Source organism: Lepidochelys olivacea (assembly GCF_965140295.1).
Source record: "Lepidochelys olivacea isolate rLepOli2 genome assembly, chromosome: 14".
NCBI classification, from domain to species: domain Eukaryota; kingdom Metazoa; phylum Chordata; order Testudines; family Cheloniidae; genus Lepidochelys; species Lepidochelys olivacea.
The window spans coordinates 32,578,374-32,596,756 of NC_140424.1; the positions used below are offsets into that span (position 1 = coordinate 32,578,374).

The following is an 18,383-nucleotide window of genomic DNA, read 5'->3' on the forward strand; positions in this document are numbered from 1 at the left end:
TTTGTGGATTATTAGGATCTGCATTGGTATACTGTTGGATCGTGTTTCGAATGTGCTGCAAAAAAGCTCCAGGGCTTTCCTTTGGATCCTGCACTACCTTCTATGGTTTAGTTTAATTATTCTGTCTGACAGCTGCATGACGGAGTCTATACAGTAGCAGCTCCTTATAGAAGGTGAGGTGGGTCATAGCCTGATTGTCATTTGGGTCCCACCTAGGATTTTTTATAGGAACTTGATTATCTGGGATTGGGACATTGTTACAGTCTTGGTCATATCGCCTTTTCGCTTTTTTCCTTGCTTTAGCTATGACCTGTTCTTGTTTAACCTCAGTCAATAATGTTTGCAGAAGGACATTACAATCATCCCAGCCTGGCTTGTAGCTGCTAAGACATCCCTCAAAGACCGATACCAACTTGCTTGGGTTGATAGAAAATTCTCCAGCCTGTGCTTTGAAAGCGGCCAGGTCCATAGGATTAAAAGATGCATGAGTATAGACCTGCATGGTAAGAGCTTGTCCTTTCTATTGCATTAGGGGCGATTTTAGTCTTGGTAAGTAACGGGTATAATCCAGCAGATGGAGCCTGAACCTCACTATGAGCTTCACTAGGAATCTTACTTTGAGCCTCGCTCTGTGTGGGTGTAGGGGCCGAAGGAGACACCGGATCTGCCATTACATTTGGGGTGGGGATCCGGGGACTGACATTAATTGCTACAGGGCCAATCGGGGTTAAATTACAGCATTGTAAAATATCAGTACGAGACTATAAGGTTATAAACAAGTAAGCATACGAATGCTTATTCTACTTCGCCGTTTGCTGACAGAACAGGAGTAACTGGAGGATTGTATTATGATTTAGTGATCCTTCGGGAGGCCACTGTTCTTGGTCCTCTAATTGGTACTGAGGCCAGTCAACTGTACAAAATCGCTTCAATTTACCCTTAGTCATTGGATCTGATCCAAATATCTTCCAATTTACTAAAATACACTCTAGGGGCGTGCATCGTACCGTACCTCCCGTGCTCTGTTCCTGTCCCATACCTACAGGGTAACTGTGGGCGTCCCCAGGTTCCAACAGAGCATATAATCCGGATTTCAAAAGATTCCTACCTTATCCAAGGGACCGGTTCCCCAACATCGCGCGCAGCTGCTCCTCCCCTATATCCAAGGAATAGGTTCCTCACTGTCTCCCACAGCTGCTTCTCCACTATGTGAGTGCGTTGCACCATCGTTCCCTCCGGGGTTCATCAAACTCCTTCTCCTCTGAGGCCCCCAATGAACTCACCGGTGTGTGCTGGACGTCGGTTGTCGCTGCAATCCTCGACCTCCAGAAGGGATCTGGCCAAGGCTAAATTGCATCCTCGTCACCCCACGTTGGGACTCCAAAAGCTGTTGCCGGCACCCAGTGCCAGAGGCGAACAACAGCAGGGGGGGATCGTCAGGCTTTGTGCTGACCAGGTCTAAGTCAGAGCAGCCTTGGGGCTTCTCTAATGTACATTCCGCTCCACATAGGCCCGGGTAAGCTGAGAATAGCTGTACTACAATGCCTTCTGGCCATGGGAAGCAGGGCAGTTGAGGCCTTTCCACCAGCCAGGGAAGCCTCTATCTGCAGGTATCCTCTGAGGGTATTGACCCTGTGACATTGCACTTCATAAGCTTTATAAAAATGTTTAAGTGTGAATATGATATAACTGGAATATGCTTTATGCAAAAGGTCTCTATAAGTTTTGTAATGAGACCTTACAAATCTACTGAGTGTGTTCATCCTATTTGGATGAATGTGTCATTCTTGTATCTGAAATTAGGAATATGAGATATCACTCTGAGATCCTACTGTAGTTATGCAAAGTGTGGGCCATTAATGGTGGCTTAGAATCTTGATGGCTCCCATTAGCTAGGACAACTGACTGTAGATGGCTCTGTTCACCTGCAAGCCTTCACCGCATACGTGCGGGCCAGTCCTGAAAGAATGGAGGGGGGCTCACAGGACATGTGAACATGTCACATGATACTTGAATCCATCTTTAACCTGGCTCTTTTCCATTTAGAAGGAGGAGTGGAAACCCAAAAAGACCGTGAGAGGATTCCCGCCTTGTGCCAAAGGTATCAAAGGGGGTGGAACAGAACAAAGGGGGCTGCCAGTCATAAGAAATCCCCGAGTTACCACCTGAGCTGGAACAAGGCTGTACCAGGGGAAAGGATTGGGCCCAGACTGGAGGGAGTCCAGTCTGGGAAAGAAGCTTTTTGGAACATCTCTCAGGGTGAGATTTATCTGTATTCCGTTTCTTAATGTATTAGGCTTAGACTTGCGTGTTTTGTTTTATTTTTCCTGGTAACTTATTTGTTCTGTCTGTTATTACTTGAAACCATTTAAATCCTACTTTTTATATTTAATGAAATCACTTTTGTTTATTAATTAACCCGGAGTAAGTGATTAATACCTGGGGGAGCAAACAGCTGGGCATCTCTCCCTATCAGTGTTATAGAGGGTGGACAATTTGAGTTTACCCTGTATAAACTTTATACAGAGTAAAACGGATTTATTTGGGGTTTGGATCCCATTGGGAGCTGGGTGCTGGAGACAGGTAACCTGCTGAGCAGTTTTGGGTTCAAGTCTGCAGCGTTGGGGGTGTGGCCCAGACCTGGGTCTAGGTTTGCAGCTGGCAAGCATGTCTGGCTCAACAAGGCAGGGTTCTGGAGTCCCAAGCTGGAAGGGAAAATGGGCTCAGAGGCAAATTCAGCATGTCAGGTGACAGGGCATTGCAGCTGTTCTCCTCACCCTGGTCGAATGCCTTGTGCGGGTTGTACCTGGGGGGTGCAGGGGTGGAATGAGCCGGGGACGTCTGCCCATTTGAGCGATTCATAGCAGGCATATGAGGCACTTTTGGGGGAGCCTTGTGCAGGCCTGCCATGGGTCTGCTCTCTCAAACCACCACCCCTGGCAGCGCAAGCCTGACCTTCCAGCCCCCTGCAGGCCTCGCTCTCTGTGTACAGGTTAGCGATAGACACTCCCAAAGCCTCTGAGCGTCCCTCGGGAGTGCTCAGCCCGTTCCCCGGAGCACATGCAGAACTGTGACTCTAATCCCACAGGCGCGGTCCACAGCAGCTTGTAAGATTCAATTCAGGCCAACCACTCTATTGAGAACACAGCAATTAGATATACAGAAAACAGGAATGAGTTTATTATCAAAGAACAGAGATGCAAGCGAGAGTGAATAAATACTGGTAACACCCATTGTTTCATGTTCTGTGTGTATATAAATCTCCCCATTGTATTTTCCACTGAATGCATCTGATGAAGTGAGCTGTAGCTCACGAAAGCTTATGCTCAAATAAATTGGTTAGCCTCTAAGGTGCCACAAGTCCTCCTTTTCTTTTTGCAAATACTGGAAAGTAATGGTTACATAGAAAACAAAATACTAACACTTTCTAGAGCTGGGGTTCTCACAAATTTTTGGCAGCCTCAGAATGAGGCTCTGACAATACTGAACTAACTGTAGGAAAAACAAATAAATAAATTACATGTGCATATTTACATAGGGATTTTTTGCAGACTCAATAATAAATACAAGGTACAGTTGTGTCTTATCTTTACTGGACGGGTAGTGATCAATGGCTCCATGTCTAGTTGGCAGCCGGTATCAAGTGGAGAACCCCAAGGGTCAGTCCTGGGGCCGGTTTTGTTCAATAGCTTCATAAATGATCTGGAGGATGGTGTGGATTGCACTCTCAGCAAATTTGCGGATGATACTAAACTTGGAGGAGTGGTCGATACGCTGGAGGGGAGGGATAGGATACAGAAGGACCTAGACAAATTGGAGGATTGGGCCAAAAGAAATCTGATGAGGTTCAATAAGGATAAGTGCAGGGTCCTGCACTTAGGACGGAAGAACCCAATGCACAGCTACAGACTAGGGACCAAATGGCTAGGCAGCAGTTCTGCGGAAAAGGACCTAGGGGTGACAGTGGACGAGAAGCTGGATATGAGTCGGCAGTGTGCCCTTGTTGCCAAGAAGGCCAATGGCATTTTGGGATGTATAAGTAGGGGCATAGCGAGCAGATCGAGGGACGTGATCGTTCCCCTCTATTCGACATTGGTGAGGCCTCATCTGGAGTACTGTGTCCAGTTTTGGGCCCCACACTTCAAGAAGGATGTGGATAAATTGGAGAGAGTCCAGCGAAGGGCAACAAAAATGATTAGGGGACTGGAACACATGAGTTATGAGGAGAGGCTGAGGGAGCTGGGATTGTTTAGCCTGCAGAAGAGAAAAATGAGGGGGGATTTGATAGCTGCTTTCAACTACCTGAAAGAGGGTTCCAAAGAGGATGGCTCTAGACTGTTCTCAATGGTAGCTGATGACAGAACGAGGAGTAATGGTCTCCAGTTGCAGTGGGGGAGGTTTCGATTGGATATTAGGAAAAACTTTTTCACTAAGAGGGTGGTGAAACACTGGAATGCGTTACCTAGGGAGGTGGTAGAATCTCCTTCCTTCGAGGTTTTTAAGGTCAGGCTTGACAAAGCCCTGGCTGGGATGAGTTAACTGGGAATTGGTCCTGCTTCGAGCAGGGGGTTGGACTAGATGACTTTCTGGGGTCCCTTCCAACCCTGATATACTATGATTCTATGACCTAAACACAGAAGAAACCAGTGCTTTGCACAGTCTTGTCTTTTTTGTTGTTCTTTTGCTTTTTTGGTCAAAGGTGGACGGCTGTACAACAATTCTGAACTAAATTTAAAAATGCTTTACATAATAGAAAGGATAATGACTAATAATGAAAGAATGTATCTGCCAATATGTCCAAAGTTTCTTTCACAGACAAAAAAACCCAATCAACGTAGCCCAGTAATAATAATGATAACAGTAACAACAAAATCTGAGCTGTTGCTGTTGTCTTTTCAGCTTGGTTTTTGCATCATTTAACAGCTTGCGCCTCTGAAGCTCACCGTAGTAATTTGGTTCAACTTCCCTTGCACAAGTGCTGTAGGGACGTTGCACGACATACATTTCAATTTGATGAATTTCTCTCTCACACTGCAACTTGTTCAGAAATGGAATCAGATGGCTTCGGAAACACAGGAAACTGCCTTTCCCCCTGGTGCTGAAGTGTTTCTTTTTCTTTCTATGTTTTGCTTTTCTTAGCAGAAGGTCCCAGAGGAGCCACCTGCTGTCACATTCAAGGTCATTTTCTGGCACTAGATTATCTGAAATACTTTCTGATACCCAGTCACATTTTAACTTTTTCACCTCCCTCCCCACCCCCATGAACAATCGCAACCTACCCAAACACCACGCAGTGAGATGGCCCATAGCCACTTACAGACCTACAATAACATGAGATGTAAACACAGTGGTTAGAGGTCTATAAAATCATGAGTGGTGCGGAGAAAGTGACTAAGGAAAAGCTATTTACTTGTTCCCATAACACAAGAATTAGGGGCCACCAAATGAAATTAATGGGCACCAGGTTTAAAACAAATAAAAGGAAGTTCTTCCTCACACAGCGCACAGTCAACCTGTGGAACTCCTTGCCTGAGGAGGTTGTGAAGGCAACGACTATAACAGGGTTTAAAAGAGAACTGGATAAATTCATGGAAGTTAAGTCCATGAATGGCTATTAGCTAGGATGGGTAAGGAATGGTGTCCCTAGCCTCTGTTTGAGATTTGAGACCTCTCGGGAGATTTGGGAGGGTTCAGCACTGGTTTTTGGTCCTACAGCAGCTGATCTGCAGGGTCCCACATCCTAAGGAGCATACCAGACAGGGAGTCTGTACCCCAGGAGAGTGCCACAGAGGCCCGAACTCAGGACAGTGTCTGGTAGCTCTTCAGACCCAGTGAGGCTGGAAGCAGGTGGGATCCAAAGGTTGGGTCCAATACAGCAGAATGGGGACTGTCCATTGGGGAGCCCTGACCCAGAGCCAAAAGAGCCTGATTTTTCAAAGTACTGAAGTAACCCAGACCAGAGAAGTGGGGGGGTCTCCATCCCCCTCTAATGGCTGGCCTGCAAAAGAGCTTTATCAATGGCGGGGGATTTCAGTTAAAGAAGTGGATTTTTTCGCTCCTATGGCAGAGGCTCATGCTTCTACTGCTGAAGTCCCAGGGTTCAAGCAGCGCTGGTTTTGTGATCACACTTGGAGCTCACTGAAACCCATCGCGGAGTGTTGGGCAGCCATCACTACTGTACCCCGTTCCCGTGGGAGCCCCAGGCGTCCAGCACCTGTGAACCGCAGGCTCCTTTAACATCGGTGCCTTGTTGCGGATTCAGAGGCCTCACCAGCCAAGTCACTCAAACCTGCCGGCTGCAATCCCCAGCGGGACCTGCACCTGCCATGCAGTGCTCGGCATGCTGCCCTCTCTAGCGGCCACTGTTAACCTGAGCTCCCTGCTGCCTCCTTTCCCCAGGGGGGGTCAGACACCCCAGGGACCTTGCTGAAGAGGGCTGGGGGAGAACAGCGAGTGTCCCAGCTGAAATCCCAGCGCGCTGCGAGGGCATCTCTGGCTATGGCGGGCTCTGTCTCCGGCCCAGCACCGTGCTGCGGGGAGGAGCCGAGAGTTCAGGGACACGCCGGCTCCCATCGGTCTCCGATACACGCAGGATGCGAACGGACCAGGGTCGTGTCTGGTGGTTTCACTAGCACTGAATGGTGGATCTACCTGAGCTCAAACAGCTCAGAGACCAGAATCCCCAAGCCCAGGGAATTAGTCCAGAGGGGCGAGAGAGACTCACAGGTGGTTGAATTTGGTGCCGTTGGTCCATTTCCAGGGCTGACCCTGTTCCCTCCGGAGGCCGATCCAGTGGTCCTGGACACCCTTATGGCGCAGCAGGAACACCTTCAAGAAAGCCGAGGGACAGCAGGTATCAGCCCCAGCTCCGGTGCTTCCCCACCCCCCCATCCAGGGCTCTGTGCCGCAGAGAATCCCAGTCTCATATTCATAGAGTATCAGGGTTGGAAGGGACCTCAGGAGATCTTCTAGTCCCACCCCCATCCCCAATTAAATCGTCCAACAGATTTTTTGCCCCATATCCCTAAATGGCCCCCTCAAGAATTGAACTCACAACCCTGGATTTAGCAGGCCATTGCTCAAACCACTGAGCTATCCCTCCCCCCATATTGAAGAGTGCTCAGTTTATTTTTTGGGTGGGGAGGCGGTGTTCCCCTGCCTTTTGCAAAGTACAAGATCACCCAGGCAGTATTAACCCTCCCCCTGCACAGAGCAGCCCCACCCCTGTGCTCCCAGTCACCCGCACCCCAAGTCCCCCTGGGCTGGGGGCAGGCCCTGGGTCTGAGCTCTCTGCAGAGACCTCTCTTCTCACAGATCAGCCCCCGCTCACCGCAGCAAGGCAGGAGGAGGGAGCGAGTCAAGCTGAAGTGGGAGCGGTCAATATGAGAGGATCCCCTCTTCCCCTCCTCCTCAGCTGGCTGCTCCTTTCCCATCCCCACAACAGGAGCACTGGCTGGGTTCTCAGTCCCACTCCAGCAGCCAGCAGGCCAGGAGATGCCTGAGCCAGCCCTGCCCTAGACAGAAGCTGTCTCCCTATTTGGGGAGGGGGGCAGCTGAGAATGGGCAATCCCTGTGATCACAAACAGACAGTAGGGCCCTGGGTCCAGCCAGGGCTGGCGTTCAGCAGCTGGAAGTTCATTCACTCTGGCCTCCCAGCACAGGAGGGCTCACAGCTGCTCCTCACCCCACGGGGCAGAGCCCAAGTCCGACTGCAGCAGCCACCACTGTGCCAAGATCAGTGTATGGCAATTCGAGAGTCTCTCACCATTTCCTGCTCACTGTCGATCCCAGCCAGGGAGGCACCCGGTGCACAGCAGCGGCTCTGGCTGTCGGTCCAGCTCCCTTCCGTTTCTGAGAAATAGTAGCATTTCCCTCGGTATCCCATCCAGCCATCTGGGCACGAGGGGCCAGCAGGGGGGCACAGATCAGCTGATGAAAGCTGAGATGTCAGCACTGAGAATGAGACAGTCACATGGAGAGTAAGAGTTACACCTAGAATTGGGCATTTGACTGGTACAAAAATTGGTCAACTGATCAGTGAAAACTGTCAAAGAGTGGTCAGATATTTTAAAATACCAATTTATCAGAATTGGTTACCTCCCGCCAGGAAGAAAAAAGAGCAAGATGTCATTCTCTCCAGTAGGTTTAGCTTTCGATAGATACGGATCTACCTAATTTTTTTTAAAAAATGTACTTCACTGAGTTATTTTAGCTCAGAAAAAAAAGGCAAAACAATGAAACCAGGTTCCGGAAAACACAAGTGAGGCTCCAAGACGCAATCCGAAAGGCAGGCTGCCTCCTACCCCCAGGGCTCTTGCTGGAGTATTTGACTGTGGCCAAACAGGCAGTCAGTTGACCTGCTTGCCAAGCCCATTGGGACCCCCAACTGGGGCTGGACCAAGGCAATCAGACGCAGGGGGACGGAGACGTTTGTCACTGTAAGTTTGCCTGGCAAGAAGGATTCCAGGGACACTCCCAGCCTGCGAGGGACTGACACAGCTCAGAGCATTTCACCCCAGGCACAAGATCAACAGCTGGACGTTCAACCTCGCAACAAACAGCAGGTGAACAACTGAGAAGAACTTGGGAACTTTCACGCAGGGACATGAAAGCCACAAGGGGGCGCCAAAAACCACAGCAACCGGAAGTGACCTGTTGCACTGTGGGCCAGGAATGATGGAACTTAATTCGCCTCCTACCTGCAGACTTTTCTCTCCCCAAACACAGCAGTAAGAAAGGCACTTTCTGGAAGCCCTCACGGCAGTGTATCCCTTTCAGAGCCATGAAAGAGCAACAGTGGGGTCACCCATAATTGACACCAAAGAGGATTTGAAAGACCTGTCTAGTTGAGAGGAGTCGGACTCAAACCCCTCCAGATGTTTTTGAGAACGTCACTTTTGTTTGCACCACAGTAACTCGGTAGCTGGTTTTCAAGCCTTCTCATGTGGCTGGCGCTCAGCGAGCAACAGACACTCTAAGTCTGGAAGAGTTAGGAAACGTGGCAGCAGTGATCAGAAAACGAGCATGTGTTCACCTCAAGCACAAGGCATGTCTGACCCTGTAGATTTAACTGTCCAGTGCACGGTAGCCCACACCCCTGCCCTACTGAACTGAGCAGAGAAGTCAGTGACTAACACTTGATGGCATAGGCTGTCTCCACCATCCATCTCCAGGTCAGATGCTACATGTTCTACACCTGCAGGTGTGTAACCAACCCTAAGCTCACAGATTCCCACCTTACACACTGACAGCCAATGCTGCCCATTGCAACAGCCTGCCATTACAGCAGGGAGCTGGGATTCAGGGCCCATCTGTATCCGATCAATCTGCACAGTATAATCACAGTGACACAGTGACATCAGGGCAAACACCTCCTGGAGATGCGCTGGAGCAGTGCGGCCCGCTCTGGTAACTTCCTGCAGCGAACTGCACCAAGGCAAGCTCCTTTGTGCACCAGTGCAGTGCGTCTCCTTTAGCGGTTTGCACCAATTCAACTGCACGGATGTCATGACATCGGCACAGAGGATTCCTAATGCAGACAGACCTGGATTCAATCCCCTCTGCCAGCTGCTAAACCCTCCTGGGGCCCAGTGATCAGATCCCAGGGCAGGAGAGAAATCCCATCCCCGACAGCCTCCAGCACGCCCTGCCCCAGACGACGGGGGGATACAGCAGGGTTCATGTTCACGGCAAACAGACGCCCTCTGCACGAGCACACGCTGTCTGGGCAGCCCGGGGGTGTGAATGGTGCTAAGGGACCCTTCATGGCCAAGCTCAGCGATTGGGGGGTTTCCACACTGCGCTGGTGGAGGGGTCTCGACTGACTTCTACGGCTCATTTCAATAACACTGCCGCACCTGCTGCCCGGCCACAGGCGTGACCTGAAGATCCAGGAAGGCCAGGCTGGTAACCTCAGAGCAACACAGGGAAGGCAAAGGGCTCAGGGATGGAGCCAAGGGCAGATGGAGGGTCCATGGCTCCCTAGAGCTACCCTGGGGCTGTTACCAAGATCCGGCTCTGGCTGGGTAGCAGGGCCTCAGAGCAGCAGCCGGGCCATGGTAAGACGCAGCTGTGGGGAACTACAGACCCTCCCCCTGCTCTGGGCAGGGAGCCTGCGGGGAGGGATACGGACCTGGGGCTGCTCTCAGCCCCCCACCCCTGGCAAGTGGAGGGTCATCCACGGCTCCCTGCAACTGCCTGGACTCCAGCTCCCAACCAGAGGTGGGGTGTGGGGACCTCAGGGGGAAGAGGAGGAGGAGGGGAGGGGCCAGTGACAAAAAGTGGGAGGGCCACGCCCACTTCCAGCACCCCAGGCAGTCTCAGTGTCTCTCTCCAGCCTGCCCCCAGGCAGAGATGCCCCATTACCTGGGTTCCCTCCAGTCTCCAGGTGTCCATTGCCATTAACACACAACTCCTACAGCGGCTCTTCGCTCTCAGCAACCCAGCTGCTGGCCCCATTGTCCCTCTCAGCGACACTCAGGCCACAAACGCTGCTGCAGGTGCTGGGCTGGGGTCAGCTCCTCTCGGTCTGAGTGGGTCCGATTTGGCAGCAGCAAAGCCGAGGCAGAGGTCCTGGCCCTGGCTCCCCGTCCCTGCTCCAGACTCTCCAGCTGATCTGAACCCGAGACAGACCAAGCAGGGCAGGTCAGGGGTGGGGGAGGCCATTTGTGGTTTCTTATTCCCTGCCCAGCAGCCCAACCCCCTGCCAGAGGTGGTGCCATGATGATTAAAACCCCTTAACTCCTATCGGCCCCTCCGCCCCCAGGGCCTCAGAGACCTGATGTCCTATGGGCCCCTCCCACCCGTGACAGGCACCCAGCTGGGGGGTGGGGGAGAAGACCCTCCTCACACACACAATCCTCCTAGAAGTAAGTGTGAGTCGGATATCAGAAGGGGAGGGGCTGGGGCTCGAAACAGCCTTGTCCCTGGCCCAGCCGCCTCCTTGAAGGGCGGGACTTGAACCAGTGTCCAGCGCTCCTCTGCCCAGCCCCTCCTTTCCCTTCCGGGGCGGGGCTCTTCCGAACCCCCCCCCCGCTCTTCGGCTCGGGGCCTGCCCCCCGAATCACCCCCCTTTAGCCCAGAGTCCCAGCCCTTCGGTCAAGGACCGGCCCCTGCCACTGCGCTGCCCTCCCCACACGGTCCCCAGGCACCGCCCAAGCCCCGCCCCCCCTTCGGAGCCCTGCCCCCGATGCGGTCCCCAGCCCCGAGCCCGAGCCCCGCCACCCATTCGGGCTCCGGTCCCTCCCCCTCCCCATTTGGTCCCCAGCCCCTAGCCAACCCCCTCTCCAGTCCCTCCCTCTCCCATTTTGGTCCCTGACCCCGAGCCCCGCCACCCATTCAGGCCAGGGCCCGGGCCCCTCCCCCTCCCCATTCGGGCCCGCGGTCCCCCCTCGCCCCATTCCGGCGGTGGCTGGAACCGGCCCGCAAACCCCGCCGCACAGCAAGCGAGCCGCCGCCGAGCAGCCAGCAGCACCCACCCACCCACCCACCCGCGGCCTGGGCAGGGACCCCTGGGACCCGGAGTCTCACGCGCGGGAAGAGCTCCCGGCGCCGCAGCCCGGGGACGAGCTGAGGTCCCAGCAGCCAGGCGGGCTCGCAGCGGATCCCACCCGGTGAGTTCGCAGCCACAGAGCGACCGGCTTCCCTGTGACCCCCGCGCCAGCTTCGTTCCCACGTGGGTCTGAACAGCGGAAACGTCCCTGCCCGGGGGTCACCGTAACAGCGGCCGATCTCCGCCCTAGCCCCGCCTCCATTTAACCCCTCGACTCCCGGCCGCTCTGCTCCCCACAAACCTTCCCCCTCTCTCCTGGGCTGGCCGGGTGCCCGAGCGGCGTCCCGCCCGGCCCTGGGCAAAGCTCCGATCATGGCTCAGTCCTCGCCCTCCCTGGCCTGCCCGCCCTGCCCATCCTCCTCCTGAAACCTTGTCCTCCCTCTGCCCTCCCCTGCTCCCCCCACCCCCGACCCCTCTGATCGCTGCTTCCCCCTCCTGCCAGCTCCCCGGGACCCTTACATAGGCTCTGTCCTTGGTCCCCTGGGGCTGACCAAATAGTATATAAACACATGGGGCGGGGAGGGTCCTTACTGGTTTGTTTTGGTGTAACAGTGTGTGACAAGGAGGGGGCAGGTCTTGAGAAAAATAAACAAACAAACCAGTAAATGTGACATGGTTTATGGCCAGCCTCCCTCTTCTGTTCTCTTCTCCCTCTGCCCCTCGTCTCTGGGTTGTCTCCTCTGTAAACACAAATTCAACTCCCCTCTCCATGCTGACAACTCACCCATTTGCCTCTCTGCACCAGCCCCATCTCCTGCTGGCCAAATGAACACCTCAGCCTGTCTCTGGGACATCTCCTTGTGCCGACCAAGCTGTCAGCTCAAGCCCAACATGGCTAAAGCAGAGCTCTCTGTCTCTCCCCTCCTGTCCAAGCCCTCTCTATTACCTCCTTTCTCCATCACTGTGGACAAGGCCAGCATCCTGCCTGTCACTCAGGCCCATAACCTGTCATCTTCCACTCACACCTCTCTCCAGGTCAGGGGTGGGCAAACTTTTGGGCCCAAGGGCCACATCGGGGTTGCAAAACGGCATGGAGGGCCGGGTAGGGAAGGCTGTGACTCCCCAAGTAGCCTGGCCCCCACCCCCTATCCACCTCCTCCAACTTCCCGCCCCCTGACTGACCCCCATCCCTAACCGCCCCCTCTGGGACCCCATCCCCTAACCAACCTCTGTCCCTGAGTGCCCCAACCCCTGTCCACACCCCGCTCCCTGACAGCCGCCCCCCCCCGGGATTCCCACACCTATGCAACCCCCCCTGTTCCCCATCCCCTGACCGCCTCCCCCAGAACCTCCATCCCATCCAACTGCCCCCTGTCCCCTGACTGCCCCTTATCCAACCCCCCCACCCGCTTACCACGCTGCTCAGAGCAGCAGGAGCTCGCAGCCACGCTGCCCGGTAGGAGCAGCAGGCCAGAGCACCAGCGGCACAGTGAGGTGAGGCCGCAGGGGCGAGGGGACAGCGGGGAGGCACCTGGAGCTAGCCTCCCCTGCTGGGAGCTCAGGGGCCGGGCAGGACAGACCCGCAGGCTGGATGTGGCCCGTGGGCCGTACTTTGCCCACCTCTGCTCTAAGTCCTCACATCCAGGGCTGTGCTTAAGTCTTGTGGTGTTTTCCTGCATAACATCTCTAAGATACAGCCTTTCCTCTCCATCCACACAGCTAAAATTCCCATCGAGGCTCTGATCACATCACATCTCAGTTACCGCCACATGCTTCTCTTTTCCCTCTTCCCCAGCTCATATCCATTCAGAATATTGCTGCAAGCTGCAAAGATCATTCTCCTAGCCCACTGCTTTCACCATGTCACCCCTCTTTGCATCCCTCCACTGGCTCCCCCTTCTCTATTGCATCAAACAGAAGCAGCTTGTCTTCTCTTTCAAGGCCCTTCACGTACTGTCTTCTCCTAACCGGACATCTCTCATTCACTGTACCAATGTCTTCTCCTAACTGTACCATCTCTCATTCACTGTACTGTTGACTCCCACCTCCAATCGGTCCATGCTGCCAGCAACACCCACTTGTTAAATTTTCAGACAACCACCTTCATGCTTTCTGCCACATGCCCTTCATGCTCGGAAGGAGAGCCCCTTAAACATTTTCAAACCTCTCTCATTATCCATCTCCAATTCCCAAATCAAAGGGACCACTGCCTATCATACCGACCGATACACTCTCATTATTTCCTTGTACTCCCCTGTCTGTCTGTCTCCATCTGTCTCTTGTCTTATACTTAGATTGTCAACTCTTTGGGGCAGGGACTGTCTTTTGTACTATTTTGTACAGCACCTAGCACAATCGGGTCCTGACCCATGACTGGGGCTCCTATGTGCTACAGTAATACAAATAACACAGGCTAGAGAATGTCACTATTATGGCTTCAGTGCCCTCCGCCCCGCACCACCACCACCAAAAAGCAGCAAAACAAACAAAAAAAATCAACCTCCCAGCTCAAAACGTATGTGTTTACACTCAGCTGGCGAACTCAATGTAAAGTACTAGTAGAGGTGAGGGAGAGGTGTCTTTTACCTTGATGTAGCTAGTCCAGGAATGCTATACGCTCAGCCTGGTATTTACCTGGACAAGTGACACAGAGGTTAAAGCCACCTGTGCCTTGTCTGAAGCACTTATCCTGAAGCACTTACATGAGAGGAAAGTGATCAGGAACAGCCAACATGGATTCACCAAGGGAAGGTCATGCCTGACTAATCTAATCGCCTTCTATGATGAGATTACTGGTTCTGTGGATGAAGGGAAAGCAGTGGATGTATTGTTGCTTGACTTTAGCAAACCTTTTGACACGGTCTCCCACAGTATTCTTGTCAGCAAGTTAAAGAAGTATGGGCTGGATGAATGCACTCTAAGGTGGGTAGAAAGTTGGTTAGATTGTCGGGCTCAACGGGTAGTGATCAATGGCTCCATATCTAGTTGGCAGCCGGTGTCAAGTGGAGTGCCCCAGGGGTCGGTCCTTGGGCCGGTTTTGTTCAATATCTTCATAAATGATCTGGAGGATGGTGTGGCTTGCACCCTCAGCAAATTTGCGGATGATACTAAACTAGGAGGAGTGGCAGATACGCTGGAGGGCAGGGATAGGATACAGAAGGACCTAGACAAATTGGAGGATTGGGCCAAAAGAAATCTGATGAGGTTCAATAAGGATAAGTGCAGGGTCCTGCACTTAGGACGGAAGAACCCAATGCACAGCTACAGACTAGGGACCGAATGGCTAGGCAGCAGTTCTGCGGAAAAGGACCTAGGGGTGACAGTGGACGAGAAGCTGGATATGAGTCAGCAGTGTGCCCTTGTTGCCAAGAAGGCCAATGGCATTTTGGGATGTATAAGTAGGGGCATAGCGAGCAGATCGAGGGACGTGTTCGTTCCCCTCTATTCGACATTGGTGAGGCCTCATCTGGACTACTGTGTCCAGTTTTGGGCCCCACGCTACAAGAAGGATGTGGATAAATTGGAGAGAGTCCAGTGAAGGGCAACAAAAATGATTAGGGGTCTGGAACACATGACTTATGAGGAGAGGCTGAGGGAACTGGGATTCTTTAGTCTGCAGAAGAGAAGAATGAGGGGGGATTTGATATTACCTGCTTTCAACTACCTGAGAGGTGGTTCCAGAGAGGATGGCTCTAGACTATTCTCAGTGGTAGAAGAGGACAGGACAAGGAGTAATGGTCTCAAGTTGCAGTGGGGGAGGTTTAGGTTGGATATTAGGAAAAACTTTTTCACTAGGAGAGTGGTGAAACACTGGAATGCGTTACCTAGGGAGGTGGTAAAATCACCTTCCTTAGAAGTTTTTAAGGTCAGGCTTGACAAAGCCCTGGCTGGGATGATTTAATTGGGGATTGGTCCTGCTTTGAGCAGGGGGTTGGACTAGATGACCACCTGAGGTCCCTTCCAATCCTGATATTCTATGTTTCTATTCTATGGGTATGTCTACACTATGAAATTAGGTCGAATTTATAGAAGTCGGGTTTTTTTAAATCGGTTTTATATATTCGAGTGTGTGTGTCCCCACAGAAAATGCTCTAAGTGCATTAAGTGCATTAACTCGGCGGAGCGCTTCCACAGTACCGAGGCAAGCGTCGACTTCTGGAGCGTTGCACTGTGGGTAGCTATCCCACAGTTCCCGCAGTCTCCGCTGCCCATTGGAATTCTGGTTTGATATCCCAATGCCTGATGGGGCTAAAACATTGTCGCGGGTGGTTCTGGGTACATATCGTCAGGACCCCGTTCCCACCCTCCCTCCCCCCGTGAAAGCAAGGGCAGACAATCATTTCGCGCCTTTTTTGTCTGCTGCCAGCCAAAGATGTAAAGGATCGATGGAGTGGGTCAGAACAAGAAATAGACCAGATTTGTTTTGGACTCATTTTCCTCCTCCCCTGTCTAGATCACACTGCAGTCAGTCACAGAGAAGGCGCAGCGAGGTTAATCTAGCCATGTATCAATCAGAGGCCAGGCTAACCTCCTTGTTCCAATAACAACGATAACTTTGGTGCACCATTTCTTATTGGAACCCTCCGTGCAGTCCTGCCTGAAATACTCCTTGATGTACAGGCACACCCTTTGTTGATTTTAGCTCCCTGAAGCCAACCCTGTAAGCCGTGTCGTCAGTCGCCCCTCCCTCCGTCAGAGCAACGGCAGACAATCGTTCCGCGCCTTCTTTCTGTGCGGACGCCATACCAAGGCAAGCATGGAGGCCGCTGAGCTCATTTTGGCAATTAGGAGCACATCAACCACCACACGCATTATCCAGCAGTATATGCAGCACCAGAACATGGCAACGCGATACCGGGCGAGGAGGCGACGTCAGCGCGGTCCCGTGAGTGATCAGGACATGGACACAGATTTCTCTGAAAGCATGGGCCCTGCCAATGCATGCATCATGGTGCTAATGGGGCAGGTTCATGCTGTGGAACGCCGATTCTGGGCTCGGGAAACAAGCACAGACTGGTGGGACCGCATAGTGTTGCAGGTCTGGGACGATTCCCAGTGGCTGCGAAACTTTCGCATGCGTAAGGGCACTTTCATGGAACTTTGTGACTTGCTTTCCCCTGCCCTGAAGCGCATGAATACCAGGATGAGAGCAGCCCTCACAGTTGAGAAGCGAGTGGCGATAGCCCTGTGGAAGCTTGCAACGCCAGACAGCTACCGGTCAGTTGGGAATCAATTTGGAGTGGGCAAATCTACTGTGGGGGCTGCTGTGATGCAAGTAGCTCACGCGATCAAAGATCTGCTGATATCAAGGGTAGTGACCCTGGGAAATGTGCAGGTCATAGTGGATGGCTTTGCTGCAATGGGATTCCCTAACTGTGGTGGGGCTATAGACGGAACCCATATCCCTATCTTGGCACCAGAGCACCAAGCCGGCGAGTACATAAACCGCAAGGGGTACTTTTCGATAGTGCTGCAAGCTCTGGTGGATCACAAGGCACGTTTCACCAACCTCAATGTGGGATGGCCGGGAAAGGTACATGACACTCGCATCTTCAGGAACTCTGGTCTGTTTCAAAAGCTGCAGGAAGGGACTTTATTCCCAGACCAGAAAATAACTGTTGGGGATGTTGAAATGCCTATATGTATCCTTGGGGACCCAGCCTACCCCTTAATGCCATGGCTCATGAAGCCGTACACAGGCAGCCTGGACAGTGGTCAGGAGCTGTTCAACTACAGGCTGAGCAAGTGCAGAATGGTGGTAGAATGTGCATTTGGACGTTTAAAGGCGCGCTGGCGCAGTTTACTGACTCGCTTAGACCTCAGTGAAACCAATATTCCCACTGTTATTACTGCTTGCTGTGTGCTCCACAATATCTGTGAGAGTAAGGGGGAGACATTTATGGCAGGGTGGGAGATTGAGGCAAATCGCCTGGCTGCTGGTTACTCGCAGCCAGACACCAGGGCGGTTAGAAGAGCTCAGGAGGGCGCGGTACGCATCAGAGAAGCTTTGAAAACCAGTTTCATGACTGGCCAGGCTACAGTGTGAAAGTTCTGTTTGTTTCTCCTTGATGAAACCCCCCGCCCCTTGGTTCACTCTACTTCCCTGTAAGCTAACCACCCTCCCCTCCTCCCTTTAATCACCGCTTGCAGAGGCAATAAAGTCATTGCTGCTTCACAGTCATGCAATCGTTATTCATTCATCACACAAATAGGGGGATGACTACCAAGGTATCCCAGGAGGGGTGGTGGAGGAGGGAAGGAAAATGCCACACAGCACTTTAAGCACAGCACTTTAAAAGTTTACAACTTTAAAATTTATTGAATGACAGCCTTCTTTTTTTTGGGCAATCCTCTGTTGTGGAGTCGCTGGTTGGCCGGAGCCCCCCCCACCGCGTTCTTGGGCGTCTGGGTGTGGAGGCTATGGAACTTGGGGAGGAGGGCGGTTGGTTACAGAGGGGCAGCAGTGGCAGTCTGTGCTCCAGCTGCCTTTGCTGCAGCTCAACCATACACTGGAGCATTCTGGTTTGGTCCTGCAGCAGCCTCAGCATTGAATCCTGCCTCCTCTCATCACGCTGCCGCCACATTTGAGCTTCAGCCCTGTCTTCAGCCCACCACTTACTCTCTTCAGCCCTCCACCTCTCCTCCCGGTCATTTTGTGCTTTCCTGCACTCTGACATTATTTGCCTCCACGCATTCGTCTGTGCTCTGTCAGTGTGGGAGGACAGCATTAGCTCGGAGAACATTTCATCTCGAGTGCGTTTTTTTTTTCTTTCTAAGCTTCACTAGCCTCTGGGAAGGAGAAGATCCTGTGATCATTGAAACACATCCAGCTGGTGGAGAAAAAAAAAGGGACAGCGGTATTTAAAAAGACACATTTTATAAAACAGTCGCT

At 52.5% G+C, this 18,383-nt stretch overlaps 1 pseudogene across 1 annotated transcript in view; it reads right to left on the reverse strand.

Moving 5' to 3' along the window:
- LOC311530636 (C-type lectin domain family 2 member D-like) overlaps window positions 1-10,458 on the reverse strand; it is a 46,297-nt pseudogene extending 35,839 nt beyond the window's left edge. The window contains exon 1 of the transcript in view: window positions 10,366-10,458. The product of the transcript in view is annotated as a C-type lectin domain family 2 member D-like (transcript). The remainder of the gene's footprint in view (window positions 1-10,365) is intronic.
- Window positions 10,459-18,383: the final 7,925 nt, after the last annotated feature.